An 18748-nucleotide genomic window follows, 5' to 3' on the forward strand; every position below is an offset into this window, starting at 1 on the left:
AATATACGTGCTATTAAAAGGGCTGACTTATGAAGCCAATATTGGAAGGAGTTAAAGAAAATGATAAAGAGAAGAGAGAGAAGGAAGGAAGTTAAATCAAGAAAGAGGAGAATTATTAGAGTATCAGGGACAAGGTAGGGCCTTTAAGTAACACAACACACACACACACACACACACACACACACACACACACACAGGGTAGGGCCTTTAAGTAACACAACACACACACACACATGCACGCGCGCACGCAAACACGCGAGCACACACACCTCTAACTGCCATATTCCCAAAAGCAAGAAATCAACTTACATTTCCTCCAGTCTAAACATTTCTACAGTCAATTCACGGAAAGCAGAATCTCCAGATCTACTTTAGGTCTTAAATCAGAACGCCTGGGGCGCCTGGGTGACTCAGTGGGTTAAGCCTCTGCCTTCAGCTCAGGTCACGGTCCCAGGGTCCTGGAATTGAGGCCCGCATCGGGCTCTCTGCTCAGCGGAGAGTTTGTTTCCCTTCCTCTCTCTCTCTGCCTGCCTCTCTGCCTACTTGTGATCTCTGTCAAATAAATAAATAAAAATCTTAAAAAAAAAAAAAATCAGAACGCCTTTCTTTCTGAGGCTGCAGTGTTGTGCTCGTTGTAATGGTGTAGCATCTGAATTAGGCCAGCCAGACAGGCCAGGGCATCTTCGTGGAGACCCGGCTGGGGCAGCCCCGCAGCAGGCAGGGATGCCAGAAAGAAGCCTGTTGATGGCTCCTCATTTAAAAAAGAGACTGCTTCACTGTGATTCATTGAAATGACAGTCTTTAAATTTAGAAATTAAATCATCAATCATTCTTTCCCCTTTTAGCAACATGCATTTTGAAGATCAACTCAATAACATGGCCAGCAAATGAAATTAAAAAGGATTCTTCATCATGGATTTCACCTAGAATCGATTCCAGCTTCCTTGTTCTTCTATAAATGGATCTTCTCTGTAAAGAGTTGGGTATACTATAAATCATTTTTTGGTGAAAGTCTGATTGCTGAAATGTTTGTGTTTTTGCTTTTATTTTATTTATTTATTTTTGTGTGTGTGTTTTTGCTTTTATTTTATTTTATTTTTTTAAGATTTTTATTTATTTATTTATTTGACAGAGATCACAAGTAGGCAGTGAGGCAGGCAGAGAGAGAGGAGGAAGCAGACTCCTTGCTGAGCAGAGAGCCCCATGCGGGGCTCGATCTCAGGACCCTGAGATCATGACCTGAGCTGAAGTCAGAGGATTTAACCCACTGAGCCACCCAGGTGCCCCTGTGTATTTGCTTTTAAAAGAAGGGAAGCAATTCAGGCTCCTGGAGAAGTATAATATCATCTATAAAAAGTAGCACAATAATTAGGGATAGCTTTCCAAATTACTGATCCTTCCCTTGGGGGCCAAGGGCAGTGGCCTCACAAGTGATCACTTAGGCACCCACTGGAAACACCCAGTGGAAATGATCTATATGCTGTCTCAGCATTTGCGTGTGGTCCCATGCCAGTGTAAGGAGGGGTAGTAGGACAGCTCCCTCTCTCTCTGGGAACATGTGCTCCTCTGGCCAAAGCTGGCTACTCTCTTGTTTTCATACACAGACTCTTCAGAACATGAGCTGGGTTTGGAATTTGTTTGAACATGCGACTGCAATCAACTAGAAAACTTTTAACTCCCAGAACAGTGCTTCCCCAAGCTCTGTCTCAGGAGCCTCCACATTCTTAAAAGTGGTCAAGGGACCCAAAGCGCTTTTGCTTGTGAATATCACATTTATCAGTACTTATGTTATTAGAAATTCAAGCCAGGAAATATAAAGCTATGTATTTCTTAATCATTAATAAATAATAAGCCCAATGTTTACATGTTAGCATAAATAATATTTTTAGGAAAAATAACTTTTTCAAAACAAGAAAATTTAGATTTGTTTTATACATTTTTGCAAAACCCTACCGTCTGGCTTAATAGAAAACAGTTGAGGGCGCCTGGGTGGCTCAGTGGGTTAAGCCGCTGCCTTTGGCTCAGGTCATGATCTCAGGGTCCTGGGATCGAGCACCGCATCAGGCTCTCTTCTCAGCAGGGAGCCTGCTTCCTCCTCTCTCTCTGCCTGCCTCTCTGCCTGCTTGTCATCTCTCTCCATCAAATAAATAAATAAAATCTTTAAAAAAAAAAAAAAAGAAAAAGAAAACAGTTGAATTCTCCCATATGTGTCTGCATTCGGTCTGTTGTGATACGTTATTTTCATTGAAGGATACAAAGCAAATCTAGCCTCACATAGGTATGTAATTGGAAACAGGAGGTGTATTTAAATAGCTTTTCAGGTAATTTTGGGTAGTCTTTTTGAATACTTTGTTTAAAGTTTAGCTGCAACTGGAATCTAAGACAGTATCAACAAACTTTTGTATTCTGTCTAGGATCAGAATGAATCTTTCATCTATGCATGATTTTGTAATATTGTGTATTGATCATTTAGAAAATGCCTTCCTGGTTCGCTTACAGCCTGTAGCACATTTATTATACTGTATCAAAATATGACATTAGTTAATGTCACTACTGATCTTATAAAAAAAGTCTTAAGTCTTGGGAAGTTGATATTCATGGTGGCAAAAGCAAATTTTCTAAAATTTGAATTTTTGCTTGAAAGCTTAAATCTTATCATTGGCAACAAATACTGTCTTCCTTGTAGTGATAGGCTCACTTCAGTCAATTTTTTAATTCAAATTTTATTTTAAGATAATTATCAATTCACATGTAGTTATTAAAAAAAAAAAGATAAAAACAACAGAGAGAGATCCCTGTACCCTTCTCGAAGTTTCTATCAATGGGAACATCTTGCAATACTATGGTACAATGTCATAGCCAGATTATCTACAGCGTTACAACCAAAATACAGAACATTTTCATTACCACAAGGATCCCTCAAGTTGCCTTCAAATAACCAGTCCATTTGCCTATTGTTCACACCTGCTGCTTAATGCCCGGTGACCATTAATCTGTTCTCCATCTCTGTCATTTTGTCATTTATTTGTTTGTTTATTTATTTTAAAAAAGATTTTATTTATTTATTTGACAGACAGAGATCACAAGTAGGCAGAGGCAGGCAGAGAGAGGAAGGGAAGCAGGCTCCCCACTGAGCAGAGAGCCCGATGCAGGGCTCGATTCCAGGACCCCGGGATCATGACCTGAGCTGAAGGCAGAGGCTTTAACCCACTGAGCCACCCAGGTGCCCCTCATTTTGTCATTAAAAAAAAAATGTCACAAGAACAGAATCACACACTATAGAACCTTTGGGCATAGCTTTTTTTTTTTTTTTTTTTTTTTTTTAATTTAAACTCAGCATAATTCTCTTAGAGTCCTCCAGATTGTATATACACTAGTTTGTTCATCTTATTGCCTAGTACTGTTCCTGGTATGCATTCACCACAGTGTAACCATTCATTGTTGAAGGATATTTGGGTTGTTTCCAGCTTGGGTCTATTACAAATAAAGCTGCTGTAAACATTCATGGACAGGTTTTACAGACACATAAGTCTTCATTTCTGTGGGATACACGCCCAGAATATCAATTGCTGGGTCATATGGTAATTGCATGTTTAGTTTTTTAAGACACTGCCAAAGGGATTTGCAGAGGGGCTGTCCTCTTACATTTCCGGCAGCAGCATATGAGTAATCCAGTTTCTCTGCGTATCTACCACCTTTTTGTATTTTAGTATCTTTTTTAAAAAATAGGCTATTTCTTTAGAGTACTTTTAGATTCACAGCAAAACTGAGCAGAAAGTACAGAGTTCCCATATGCTCCTTCCCCCCAACATACCCACAGCCTCTCCCACTGTCAGCATCAGCAGAGTGGTAAATTCATTGTTGTCAATACTTTCCATGAGGATTCACTGTTGGTGTGGTATAGTCTATGGGTTTGCACAGATGGATAGTAACATGGATTCACTGATTATAATATCTTACAGAATAGTTTCACCACCTGAAAAATGCTTCTGTGTTCTGTCTACTCCTCTTCCCTTCACTTAACTCTTGACCACCATTCATCTTTTTACTGCCTCTGGAGTTTTGCCTTTTCCAGAATGTCACTGAGTTGGAATCATACAGTATGCAGCCTTTCCAGATTGGTTTCTTTCACTTGTCACTATTTTTATTTTAGCCATTCTGAGAAGTGAGTACTGATGTCCCATTGTGGTTTTAATTTGCAGTTCCCTAATGACTAATGATATTGAATGTCTATCTTTATCCATCTATCCATTTATCTCTAGTGTTTCTGTGTGCATCTCTTTGTGTAGCTTTTATAGTCCTTACTCTGGGTATTATAATTTTTATATATAAAGGTATATAGATATATATGGTTATAATTATATATTAAATATAACATATAATGCTTATGTTATATATAATATATACTTATTTAGATATAAATATGTATAGTTAGCTATACAGAAATGTAATATATAAATTCTATTATATATTATTATATAAATTATGTATAAGTATATATAAATGTAACATATATATAATTTGTACTTATAAAATTTATACTTATATACAAAAAAGATGTCTACTCAATGGTTAAGCTTTCATAAAGTTAATAATGTCTACTGCTTCATTAGGGACATTCTTAAGTAAAACTGGCTTTAAAATTCTGTATTTATTTACTATGAATTTCTGTATTTATTTACTATGAATGTACAACAGTGAAAATTACAATGACTACAAGTGACAGTCTGGTACGGCTGCCTTGACTTGTGTTGATACCCCAGTTTTACCCATGATTAATTTTTGCCCCTAATTTTTTTATTGTGGTGAAATTTGTAAACTAGGGGCAGCTGGGTGGCTCAGTTAAGTCTGGGTGGTGGTCAAGTCTGCCTTTGGCCCAGGTCATGATCCGAAGGTCCTGGGGTTGAGTACTGCATCGGGCTCCCTGCTCAGGAGAAGTCTACTTCTCCCTTACCCTCTGCCCTCTACCTTCTTGTGCTCCCTCTTTCACTCTCTCTCTCTTTCAAATAAATAAATGAAATCTTTTAAAAAATAAAAAATAAATACAGGGTCTCCTGGGTGGTCTGACTCTTGGTTTTAGGCATCTGACTCTTAGTTTTGGCTCTGGTTGTGATGTCAGGGTCATGAGACTGAGCCCTGAGTTGAGTCAAGCTCTGGGCTCAGTGGGGCGTCTGCTTGAGTCTCTCTCCCTCTGCCCTTCCCCCCATCTCTCTCTCTCTCAAATAAATAAATAAATCTTGAAAAAAACCGTAGAATTTTTTAAAAAAACTATAAAATTCACCATTTAACCATTTTAAAGTGACAGTACATTTAAAATGTTATACAATCACCACCATTCTCTAGTTCCAGAACATTCTCATTACCCCCAGAAGAAAATTATCCACTAAGCAGTTATTCTCTCTCTTCCCCCACCCAGCGCCTGGCAACCACTCATCTGCTTTCTGTCTTTATGGATTTGCCTAGTCTGGACATTTTGTATAAATGGAATCATACAATATGTATCCTTTGTGTCTGGCTTCTTTCACTTAATATAGATGTTCAAGGTTTCACTGTGGTCTTTAGAATTGTCCAGTATTCCTTTTTACAGCTGGATAATATTCCATTGTATGAATATACCACACTTTTTATCCATTCATCAATCAGCTGATGGGCATTTGGGTTGTTTCCTCCTTTAAGCTATTGTGAATAATGCTGCTACAAACATTTGTGTACAAGTTTTTGTTTGAACATGTATTTTAAAATATTTTTTTATTAAGTAATCTCTTTGTCCAGTGTGGGGCTCAAACTTATGACCCTGAGATCAAGAGTTGCACGCTCTACAAACTGAGTCAACCAGGTGCCCCTGAACATCTATTTTCAATTCTTTTGGGAATGTATCTAGGAGTAGCACTGGTGAGTCCTATGGCAATTTTATGTTTAACTTTTTGAGGAATTATCATATGCTTTCCATGACAGCCACACTATTTTACATTCCCACCAGCAGTGCGTGAGGGGTCCAATTTCTTTACATCCTCACCAGATTTGTTATTTTCCATTTTTGTTGTTGTTCTTTTTTAAAAAGTCATCTCTACACCCAAGGTGGGGCTTGAACTCATGATCCCTGTGATCAAGAGTCGGATGCTCAGATTGTTTTTCAGAGTCCATAGTCTCTCGTGGTTCACCTCCCCTTCAAATTTCCCCCAACTCCTCTGAAAAACAATCTGAGGGGTTTGAAGCGGCGGTGGGTGGGAGGTTGGGGGAACCAGGTGGTGGGTATTATAGAGGGCACGGATTGCATGGAGCACTGGGTGTGGCGCAAAAGCAAGGAATACTGTTATGCTGAAAAAAACAAAAAGAGTCAGATGCTCTACAGACTGAGATAGCCAGGTGCCCCTATTTCCCATTTTAAAAAATTATAACAGTTCTAGTGGTGTAAGGTGGCATCTCATTATAGACTCACAAACACTTTTGTCCCAGAAGTTCAAATATCTCCATAGAAGAGGCAAATAACATTTTAGTATTAATATGACAATATTTTTATCTCCATGACCCCATGAAAGGATTTGGGAAGTTGTTAGGGGTTGGCGAGCCACCCTTTAAGAATAGCTGCACAAGGGGCACCTGCGAGGCTCAGTGGGTTAAAGCCTCTGCCTTTGGCTCAAGACATGATCCCGGGGTCCTGGGATCGAGCACCATATCAGGCTCTCTGCTCGGCGGGGAGCCTGCTTCCTCCTCTCTCTCTGCCTGCCTCTCTGCCTACTTGTGATCTCTCTCTGTCAAATAAATAAATAAAATCTTAAAAAAAAAAAAGAACAGCTGCACAAGTGAAATTGCAGGGAGTAATGGGAGACTTTCCTTTTCATAGCTAGTGACATTTTGTTTATTATTTTATTTTTTTAAACATTGTATTTATTTGAGAGAGAGCGAGTGAGAAGAAGCAGGAGGAGGGGCAGACAGAGAGGGAGAAGCAGACTCCCCACTGAGCAGGGAGCCCTACATGGGGCTTGATCCCGGGACTCTGGAATCATGACTAAGCTGAAGGCAAACACTTAACAGACTGAGCCACACAGACGCCCTGGTTAGTGGCCTTTTAGATGATTTTTCTTGGCTGCTTGCCTTTCAGAAGGGGCAAAGTTAGGATAGTGGTTAAAGACATGAACTTTTGTAAAAGACAGACCTGGATTGGAATCCTGGCTCAGTAAATAGGACTTAGTAATTTTAGAACACTTTCCCAATATCTCTGAGCCTCAATTTCCTCAGCCATAAAATAGGGACATTTACTACATATGGGAATTTTTATGTGGTTTAAATGTGGTCATTTCGTTTGGTGGTAAATTTATGTGGGAAATTGGTGCACAGTGGGCACTCAACAAACAGTAGCTATGCAAAGTACATAGCATTAAAAGTGCGATAAAATTTATTATCTAAGCATGGTACTTTTGAGGGTAAAGAGTGCTGTCAGAAAAGACTACAAATGGGGTGCTGGGGTGACACAGTTGGTTAAGTCTCTAACTCTTGGTTTCGGCTCCGGTCATGATCTCAGGGCCGTGGGATCGAGCCCCATGGCAGGCTCCACGCTCAGTGGGGAGTCTGCTTGAGATTCTCTCTCTTCTTTTCCCTCTGCCTCTCCCCCAGTTTGCATTCTCTTTCTCTAAAATAAATAAAAGAAAAAAAAAAAGAAAAAGAAAGAAATGACTATGAACAATAGGCTTTCCTTGTCTCAGACAAACCTGGAATAAAAAAGTTGTAGGAAGTCCCTTTAGCAACAGAAGAGACAGTGTTCCCCCTGTGCTGCTGGGTAAGGATGCAGTTCAGGAGCCAGACTGTCTAGGCTCACATCCCACCCCATACTCATTGTATGACCCTGCACAGACTACTTCAACTCCCTCTGCCTTAATTTCCCCACCTCTGTACTGAGCAATAACAATACTTTTCTCAGAATGTTGTTGCAACAATTAGACTATCTGATGTATGTGAAGTGCTTTGAGCAGTTCTTAGTACACCACCAGCACTTTGTAAGCAAGAGCTGCTATTGTTAGAAGTGGGAATACAAAGAGAGGGTAAGAAGAGAGAGGGTAAGGAGGCAGGAGGAAGTGTCTTGGAGGATAATGGGTTATTTTCCCTAAACTGGCTGGAGTAGCAAGGGGATTAGTTAAGAGCAGGTTTTTTTGGTAAGTGTCTAATTAGCAGCTTGGCAGTTGTGTATGTGCCTTTCCTCAAAGTCCATGTTCATGGCCGTTTGTAAAAATCCTGCTTAAGAAAATTTGGCCCTTTAAGGGTTGATTTTATTGTTGTGTTTTTGCACAGAATCTTGACCATTTGTGTTGCAAGCTTTACTGGCCTCCCACAGCGTGGTTCTTGGTTGATCGATGCCACCAAGTCCTAGGCAAGCTGTGACGGTTCCATAATCAAGGGTTCCCAAATTGAGATAGAGATCACTTTTGAGCATTTTGTATTTTTAAAAATACTTTATTTACTTATTAGAAAGAGAGTGTGCACCAGCAGGGGGAGTGGCAGGGAGAGGGAGAAGCAGGCTCCCTGCTGAGCAAGGAGCCAGAGGTGGGACTCGATCAGAGGACCCTGGGATCATGACCTGAGTCAAAGGCAGACGCTCAACCAGCTGAACCACCCAGGCATCCCCCATCTTGTATTTTTTATTCTAAGACAAATAGAGGCAATTCTTCCCATTTCTTATATGTGAATATAATCATATTATTCATATGTAGTACATGAATATATCAGAAAAACAAGGGAATAAGCAGGTAGACATACACTTCGGTAAAATGCCGTTCATTAATATTGTAGGGGCTCAGGGAAGACTGCCCCAACTTGTCCCACTTTGGCATAAAGATTATTTTGACTTAAAAGTAATGAACACCCAACAGATGCAGAAAAAGCTGACTGCCTCCCCCATAACTGCCTAAATCTACACTGGAAAGGAAAGCCTGCAACAGGAACAGAACTATTAACAATGGTCCCCCTCTTACCAAAGAAACTCAGCTGCATAATGGAACAATCTTATTTTTCCAAATGTCTCCTCTCATCGCGGGCCCCTACCTTTTTCCTTAGTTTCATGTTGCCTCAGTGTCTTTGGAATTTATTTTATTTTATTTATTATTTTTATATATATATATATATTTTTTAAGATTTTATTTATTTATTTGACAGAGAGAAATCACAAGTAGATGGAGAGGCAGGCAGAGAGAGAGAGAGAGAGGGAAGCAGGCTCCCTGCTGAGCAGAGAGCCTGATGCGGTGCTCGATCCCAGGACCCTGAGATCATGACCTGAGCCAAAGGCAGCGGCTTAACCCACTGAGCCACCCAGGCGCCCCAGTGTCTTTGGAATTTAATGTCCATGTGGACTCCTGAACAAACGAAGCCTGCCTCTTAAATTTGATTTTCTCCTGGTAACCTGTCTCATGTCAATGTGGCTCTACGTCCAACTGGAAGGACCACAGGGCAGAGGAAGTTCTTCCTCCCCAACAATACTGCGTAGCTATAGTAGGTCCAAATTGTATTTAGTACACGCACATGCGCACACATTAATTACATATTACATATAATATATTATATATGATCTATTGTTGGCTACATAAATGCTCATTTCAGATCAACCCAGGAGGCAGAAACAGGCCCGCCAGAGATGGATAGCTCATAAACTTCCGGGACCTTAGAGATTAGCAGGATCAGAAAAGGATGGACTTTCCAACTGGTCAGATAAAGGGAACTAACATTTTGGGGGTGGCCTTACTCAAGGTTCTGTGTAAGGTGTTCTATATATTTAATTCTCAAAAAATCCATTGTGATAGGTAATATTATCTGTGAGGGCCACTTTCTGTCAAACAGCCTTGAGCAGTGGAATGTAGAAAGGGCCCATAGCGACCACCTGGTGGAACCCAGACAGGCCCATCAGGGGACCCACATGGAGATTTCCATAGGCCCTAAGTTAACAATGGGCTACTCACAACCAGGCACAGTTACCGAAAAAGGGACATTCCTTATGTCCTCATACTTCCTCACCTTCGTTCTTTAAAAACCGGCCCCACCACTGCCTGGGACACAGACAGCTTCTCCTCAGGGGTCCTGCCTGCTGCTTCCTTGCAGTTGATTCAGTCAACTTCTGTCTCTTTTGTTCTGCCTCAGGTGAATTCTTTGCCACTGGCTTCCACCTGTCATCATCCCATATGGGGGTCCTCATATGATCAAATACCCCCCCCCTTTTTTTTTAGAGTTTAAGCTACTTTTTTTAAAGATTATTTATTTGAGGGAGAGAGAGCAGAGGGGAGGGGGCGAGGAAAAGGAAGAAGCAGACTTCCCACTGAGCAGAGAGCCCAGTGTGGGTCATGATCCCAGGTGACCTGAGCTGAAGACAGACAGTGAACCGACTGAGCCAGCCAGGTGCCTGAGATATCCCCATTGAGACACCACACTATCCTTATTTGGCAGAGAAGAGATATCATTTCTAGAATTAGATGAACTGGCCGTCACCTTGTGCTTCTTCCATTCTGCTGTGTGCGTGGGGGGTGGGGCGCAGGTGGCTGATTGGACCTCAGCAGTGGTTGATGGCACATCTAAACTATCTTTTAAGATCTGTATCTAACAGAGAAACTGCATGGAAATCTTTGAGGGGGTCAACTATCAAGTAGAGCCAAACCAAATCAGCCCTAGAACAAACAGAAAAGAAATTATACTGGGAAGTGTGTAGTGATATAATGATTGGTAATAAGAAATACATATTTGGTATTCCTCTGGTTCCTGCCACAGAGCTCCTAAAACCCCAGAATTTCCTACATGATGAAAGCAGGAAAGGTGTCTTTTGCTCTGCTAACGAGGTGATCTTGGAAAAATAGGGATAGGAGCTGGTTGCCAGGGGAACCAACGAAGATTAGGTAGGTTCAACCCTATTCTGGTTTCTGGGCAGGGTGGGGGTTGAATCAGTCACCGGTGGCCACTGATTTCCTCAGTCATGCTTATGTGATGAAGCCTCCATTCAAACCCAAAAAGACCGGGTTCAGAGAGCCTACAGGCTGGTGAACATGTGGAGGTGGGGGGAGACTGGTGGGTTCAGGGAGCATGGAAGCTCTGGGCCCCTTCCCTACTCCTTGCTCTATGCATCTCTTCTGTCTGGTTTCTCCTGACTTATGTTCTTTCATGATAAACTGATAATCTAGTAAGTAAAATGTTTGAGTTCTTTAAGCGACTCTAACAAATTTATCAAACTTCAAGAGGCAGTCATTGGAACCTCTGATCTATAGCCAGGTAGATAGTGTCAGAATTGAGTTGAGTGGTAGGACACCCAGCTGATATCAAATCATTGCTTGGTGGTGTGGGGACATCCTCCTCATGCCTACATAGCAAAATTTATTAGCAGAATCAGTAGTTTGGAAATGTGAGGTAAAACACCTGCCTCGAAATTTGACCGAGACTACAGAGAGGTTCCTCAGATTGAGGAATCTGCTTTACCAAGGAATGTATTTGACTTGCCAGCTCAAGGTTAAGACCTTGGACCTGAACGCCTTTGTCATCTCTGCTTCTCACTGCTCTTGACCTCCTTAAGACTTATGGCCTGGGTTCCAGGTTCTGAATTCAGTAAGCCCTTTTGTCCCAGAGCTGATGACCATCGCTGCTTCTGAAAGAATATCTTGAGATGTTTAAGGGAAGACCCCCTCTCTAGCCACCCTCATGGACAAAGCACAGACAGATCTCCCAGAGGCTTAGGAAAAGCATACATGGGCAGGGAGAAGATACAATATTTCTTATCTAATTTTCTTTGAAGTAAGCTTTACGCCCAACGTGCCGCTTGAACTCAAAATCCTAAGATCAAGAGTCGTACATTCCACCAACTGAGGCAGCCAGGCGCCCCTCCTTTTTAATTTTTTATGTGATGAGGTTCTTTGTATGTGTTCCAGTGTCTAAACTGTAAAGAGAAGCTTTAAAAAAAGGAAACTTGTGCATCTTTCATATAACTACCTCACGTGTGTATAGTCTAGTGTTGAGTTAGTTAGCTAGTGGGGTTTTTAAAATTTTCCTTTTCTAAGGATTTTCAAAAATGACATGATCTTTTGGGGTTTACTTGGGTTCTTACTCTACAGATCACAACAGAAAGATTTAAGTTTTTGTCATCATCTTCTGATGATTGCATAAAAAACAAAACAAAAGTCATCCCCAAGTCCTCAAGAACTTCTGTTTCCTGGGTAATGTCCCTTCCCTGGGCCATGACTCGGTTACCATAAACCTTAATGATGGTGACCTGGTACACCCTAAAGCAGCTGGAGCCTCGAAAAGCTAGCTCAAGCAATGAGTAACTGGGATTGTCAGGATGGCACAGATAAAGCGTGAGTGGATAAGGTCCTAAGACTCTCAGCAAAGGTGGCAATGACTTCTTATCTGTCAACATTCCTCCCAGACACACCCTCCTCACGAGACAATTCTTGGCTTCCTGAGTTCGGCAGTATTTCATGAATTAATTTTCAGTCTCTCTGAAAGCTCCCGAGCCAGTACTAGGATACTGTATAAAATGAAGTTAATATCGGAAAAGGGCCGAGTATGTGTCTCTCCTTGGAAACTCTGACAGTCCCAAGAAACTTTCTATTTTCTACCCTTAATCTTCTGTCCAATTTGTGTCTTCCTTTGGCTGCCATTGCCTCTCTGTATCTGTCTTTCTGCAAGTTACAGCTTCTTGGGCCATTTCTAAGGACAATAAGAGAAGGAACAGGGAAAAGAATGGATGGCCTAAATGACGGAATGGGAATATTTTCTGAAGATAATGCTCTGGGGGCCAATGACTCATCACTCATGTGATCTGCCAACCTACTTGCACCCCACAAAAAGGACTCCCATCTACCCCATTCATAGACTATATTATTCTCGAAGACTTCAGGTAGAGAAAGTAGTTAATGGCCCCCCAAATTTGGCGATTCCACAGGTATGTCCCAAATACTTACTCTTTAGAGATCTTTTTTCTAATTTATTAAAAGAAATGAAAAACTGCTGCTGTGTTCAGCATTTGAATTTCTTTTTTTTTTTATAGATTTCATTTATTTATTTGAGAGATTGAGAATGAGAGAGAGAGCATGAGAGGGGGGGAGGGCCAGAGGGAGAAGCAGACTCCCTGCTGAGCAGGGAGCCTGATGCGGGACTCGATCAGGGGACTCCAGGATCATGACCTGAGCCAAAGGCAGTTGCTTAACCAACTGAGCCACCCAGGCGCCCCAGCATTTGAATTTCTAAAAGTTAATCACATATTGTTTTTTCCATTTGATCTTAAAAACTGTAGAAATTTTTAAAATGCTAAATTTAAGATATAGTCTTTAAAAAATTTTTTTTGTTGTTTTTTTGTTTTTTTCCTTAGGTAAACTCTATACCCAACATAGGGCTTGAACTCAAAACTCTGAGATCAAGTGCTATATGCTCTAAGGACTAAGCCAGCCAAGCCCCTCAGACATAATCTTATTAAAAAGGAAACAAGGGGCACCTGGCTGGCTCAGTCAGAAGAGCATGTGACTCTTGATCTTGGGGTTGTGAGTTTGAGCCCCATTGAGTGTAGAGATTACCAAAAAATAAACAAACTTAAAAAAAAAAAAAAACCACACACACACAATAAAATGTGCCTTAAAAAAACAAAAAAAGAAAAAGAGGGGTCACCTGACTGGCTCAGTCAGTGGAGCATGTGGTTCTTGATCTCCAGGTTGTGAGTTTGAGTCCCATGTTGGGTGTAGAGATTATTTAAAAATAAAATCTTTACAAAATAATAAAAATAAAATTAAAAAAAAGAAAGAAAACAAGCCTCAGTTACCATTCAAAAATACTGATGATATTTTCTTTTAAAATATTTTATTTATTTGAGAGAGAGAGAGCACAAGCAGGGGAAGGAGCAGAGGGAGAAGCAGACTCCCTACTGAGCAGGGAGTTCAACGTAAGGCTCAATCCAGGAACCCTGTGATCGTAACCTGAGCTGAAGGCAAATGCTTAACCAGCTGAGTCACCCAGGCGCCCCAGACTTCTGATGATACTTGAGAAGGAAAAACAAGTTATAAAGAAAATACAGAAATGAACATTTTAATTTTGTACGTTTTATGAGTCTATTGTTGGAAAATGCAAAGGACTCTATCAAAAATTATCAGAGGCAATAAGTTCTTATAATTATATACATATAATAACTATGCAAGATTATTTGTACATGTGAATGCCATAGTGCTAAAATATGCAATGATAATGAAATGATAATTTGGATTCTGTATCCAATTCTAATCCGTGCATGTGTGCATGTATGTGTGTGTGTGTCTGTATAAGGATGGGGGATAACACACAAATAAGTAATTCTCAAGACATCAGCTGGTATTCTAGAATTCAGTTCGGTTTCAAACTATCTACCCAGAGACAGCATCAGATTCTACAGGTTAAAGGCTACAGTCCTACAAGACCATCCCTCACCCTCCAAGTCAGATGTCTGTTGTAAGCCCAGGTTGATACCTGTGCTTCCCACTGAAGGGCTATAGACTGGAAGTTCCCATACCTTCACTCCAGTCTTAGGTTTGATTAACTTGCTAGAGTGGTTCACAGAATTCAAAGAAATATTTTATCCACTAGATTACTGGTTTATTATAAAAGAATATAACTCAGGAACAGCTGGATGGAAGAAATGCAAAGGGTAAGTATGTTGGAAGGGGTGTGGAGTGTCTCTGCCTTCTCTGGGCATGCTACTCTCTCTGTACCAAGTTCACCAACCCAGAAGCTCTCAAAACCATGTCATTCTGGGTTTCTATGGAGGCTCCGTTAAGTAGGCACGGCTGATTAAATCACTGGCCATTGGTGGTTGAACTCAAATTCCAGCACCTCGCCCTTCCTTTGAAGTGGAGAGAGAGGTGGGACTGAAGGTTCCAACCCTCTAATCACAAGATTGTTTCCCCCCACAACAAGAAGCCCCCACCACTTCAGTAGCATAAACCCAGCTGTGGTGGAAAGGCACTTTTTATAAATAAGACATCCATTTCACCATGATGGCTCTAAAGTAATTTCAAGAACTAAGGACAAAGACCAAATATTGTGACAAAAACCATCCCTGTTTCTCTTATCAGCTCAGGAGTTTCCAACAGTTTTGGGTGTTCTGGGTCACAAATCACAGACAAAGACTAAATATAATGTGAACTGTATTTTGGACATTCAGATGATTTTGTATGATTCATAGTATCACTGATTCCTTTTTTTTTTGTTTGTACAAATATTGAATTATTGATAATTAACTCAAGACACACAACATTTATAAAATCCCAGGATTGTAACAGAAAAATAAAAAGATAAGAATGAATGGATGGACAGATATATAATATTCCAAGTTGAGAATTTTAAATACAGAAGACAACAGTTCCTAACTGAATGTAATACATAGGTTTATGCATCATTGATGCATTATCAATGGAAGTTTATAACAGAATAGAAAATAGAACTTGACAATTTGATAGTCACCTGGAGGGCCAAAGAACTCAATATGAATTAAAAAATATGTATCTATTTACATACAATTGTTCTGTCATATTGAAACATTTTAGAAAGTAATAAAACCCAAAACATTACAGTGCTGGGTTAAAAGAACATAAATTGCCCAGGGGATTCTATTCCATTGTTCATATATTATAAAATTAATGCATGGTGAAACAGAAGCAATATGACAACTGGGGAGAGAGGCTGCGGGGTTGGGGTGGCTGATAATTCTGCTCTCAGCGGGCTTCTCTGCCTCCCTGTCTCCACACCTAAGTTCCTGCCATTTGCTTGGCTAAGTGGGTTCAGGGCCTGCCGAGTCCCTCTGTTCTCTATCTGCACATCATTGTGTTGCCATATCTGGTATCTGGCCAGAAACTGGTTATTATCTTAGGTTCTGGGGTCAGGCTTTGGTTGGGAGAGCCAAGCTGTATGCTCTAGCTCAGCTTCATCACGTGGAGACACTGGGAATATTGGACATGAACTCAGTTCTTTCAAAGCAGTACTTCCTGACCTGCACTTTCTTGGAGCACGTTCCCAAGTTCCTAAGTTCTTGTCTCGAGTTCCTCGGGAACCTGTGGTAGAAGGGAAGGTTTGGATGGATATGGCTGATAAAGGTGCTTTGAGAATTCCTGACCTTCTGACTATAATGCAATAGAAACTCACTGCAAATATTTCCCAAATCACTACTAAAGAAAAATTATTGTGATGACTGGATATCAGGATAGGAAAAAATTAATTTAGATTTATACCTATTCTATATACTGCAATGAATTTGAACCATTCAGAGGCCTAAACATTTAAAAATATATGAAAAAAAAAAAACAGAATAGCATATAAAACACGTGCCATGCCCTAGCCTGGGCAGTAAAATACGAAGTCAAATTCAGAGTATCCTCAACATAATAAAGTCCATATATGGCAAACCCACAGCTAACATGATACTCAATGGGGAAAGATTGAAAGTGTTTCCTGTAAGATCAGGAGCAAGACAAGGGTGCCCATTCTCACCTCTCCTATTCAACATAGTACTGGAAGTCCTAGCCCAAGCAATCATGCAAAAGAACTAAAAAGCATTCACATCAGAAAGGAAGAAGTAAAATTGTCTGTTTGCAGATCATGTGATCCTATTTATGGAAAATCCTAAAGACTCCACCATCCACCAAAAAACCCTGTTAGAACTAATAAATGAATCTGGTAAACATATAGAAGTCAGTTGAGTTTCTATACACTAACAAGGAAAAATATGAAAAATTAAAAAACAAAGAAAACAATCCTATTTATAATAGTATCAAAAACAATAAAGTCCTTGGGAATAAATTTAACCGAAGAGGTAGAAGATTTGTATACTGAAAACAGTAAGACTTGGATTTTAAAAAATTGAAGAAGACACAGATACATGGAAAGATATTTAGCGTCCATGGGTCTGAAGAACTAAAATTGTTCAAATGTGCATAGTGCCCAAAGCCATCCCGATAACCAACGTAATCCCTCTTAAAATTCCAGTCACATATTTTACAGAAATAGGGAAAAAAATTCTAAAATTTGTGTAGTCACAAGAGACTACAAATTGCCAAAGCAAGCATGAGGAAGGAGAACAAACTGGAAGCGTCACACTTTCTGTTTCCAGCGACACGGTAAGGCTACAGAAATCGAAACAATCTGATATGGTCATTAAAATGCATACCTAGGGGCACTGGGTAGCTCAGTGGGTTAAAGCCTCTGCCTTCGGCTCAGGTCATGATCTCAGGGTCCTGGGATCAAGCCCCTCATAGGGCTCTTTGCTCAGCAGGGAGCCTGCTTCCTCTTCTCTCTCTCTGCCTGCCTCTCTGCTTACCTGTGATCTCTGTCTGTCAAAAAAATAAATAAAATGTTTAAAACGCATACCTAGACACATGGGATAGAGAGCCCAGAGATACATCCCTGCATATGCAGTTGGCTAATATTTGACGTGGTAGTCGAGAACACTTAGTGGGGAAAGAATAGTCTCACCAGGGGCGCCTGGGTGGCTCAGTGGGTTAAGCCACTGCCTTCGGCTCAGGTCATGATCTCAGGGTCCTGGGATCGAGTCCCGCATCGGGCTCTCTGCTCGGCAGGGAGCCTGCTTCCTCCTCTCTCTCTCTGCCTGCCTCTCTGCCTACTTGTGATCTCTCTCTGTCAAATAAATAAATAAAATCTTTAAAAAAAAAAAAAAAAAAGAATAGTCTCACCAGTAAATGGTGCTGGGAAAACTGGAAAATCACATGCAAAATGATTAAGTTAAACCCCTTACACCACCCACAAATATTAACTCATAATGAATTAAAAACTTAAATGTAAAACCAGAAACTATGAAACTCCTAGTAGCAAATATGGGGAAAAGTGTTCTTGAAAGTGGTTGCAACAAGTTTTTGGATCTAGTAACACAAATACAGACAACAAAGGCAAAAATAAATGAGTGGGATCATACCAAACTAAAGAGCTTCTGATCAGAGAAACAATCAATGAAAAGCAGAGGCAACCTGTGAAATGGGAGAAAATATTTGTAAATTATCTGATAAGGGGTTAATATACAAAATATATAAGGAAATCACACAACCCGATAGCAAAACCAATTAGATTAAAAATGGGCAGAGGGCCCAAATAGACATCTTTCTAAAGAAGACATGCACATGACCAATAGGTACACAAAAAGATGTTCAACATCACTAATCATCAGGAAAATGCTAATCAAAACCAAATGAAATATCACCTCACACCTGTTAGAGTAGCTGTTATCAAAAAGATAAGAGATAACAAGCATTGGCAAGGATGTGGAGTAAAAGGAAATCCCTGTGTGTTGTTGGTAGGCATGTAAATCCGTGCAGCCACTATGGAAAATAGTATGGGGGTTCCTCAAAAAATTAAGAACAGAACTACCATGTGATCCAACAATCCCGTTTCTGGATGTATATCCAAAGGAAACAAAATCAGAGTCTCAAAATATATCTGCACTCCCATATTATTGCAGCAGTATTCATAATAGCCAACATCTGGAAACACCAAAATATGGAAATGAATGGAGAAAGACGATATGCCGTAGATATATAATGGATTATTAAGTAGTGAGAGAAAAAGAAAGAGAGAAATACCGTCATTTGCAACATCATGGATGGACCATGAGGGCACGATACTAAGTGAAATAGACAGATAAAGGCAAACATTATAGGATCTCATTTATTTATGGAATCAAAACATGCCAAAATCGGGGTGCCTGACTGGCTCAGTTGGTAGAGCAGGTGGTAGGGCAGGTGACTCTTAATCTCAGGGTTGT

The sequence above is a fragment of the Mustela nigripes genome, chromosome 8 (assembly GCF_022355385.1).
Source record: "Mustela nigripes isolate SB6536 chromosome 8, MUSNIG.SB6536, whole genome shotgun sequence".
Lineage (NCBI taxonomy): Eukaryota > Metazoa > Chordata > Mammalia > Carnivora > Mustelidae > Mustela > Mustela nigripes.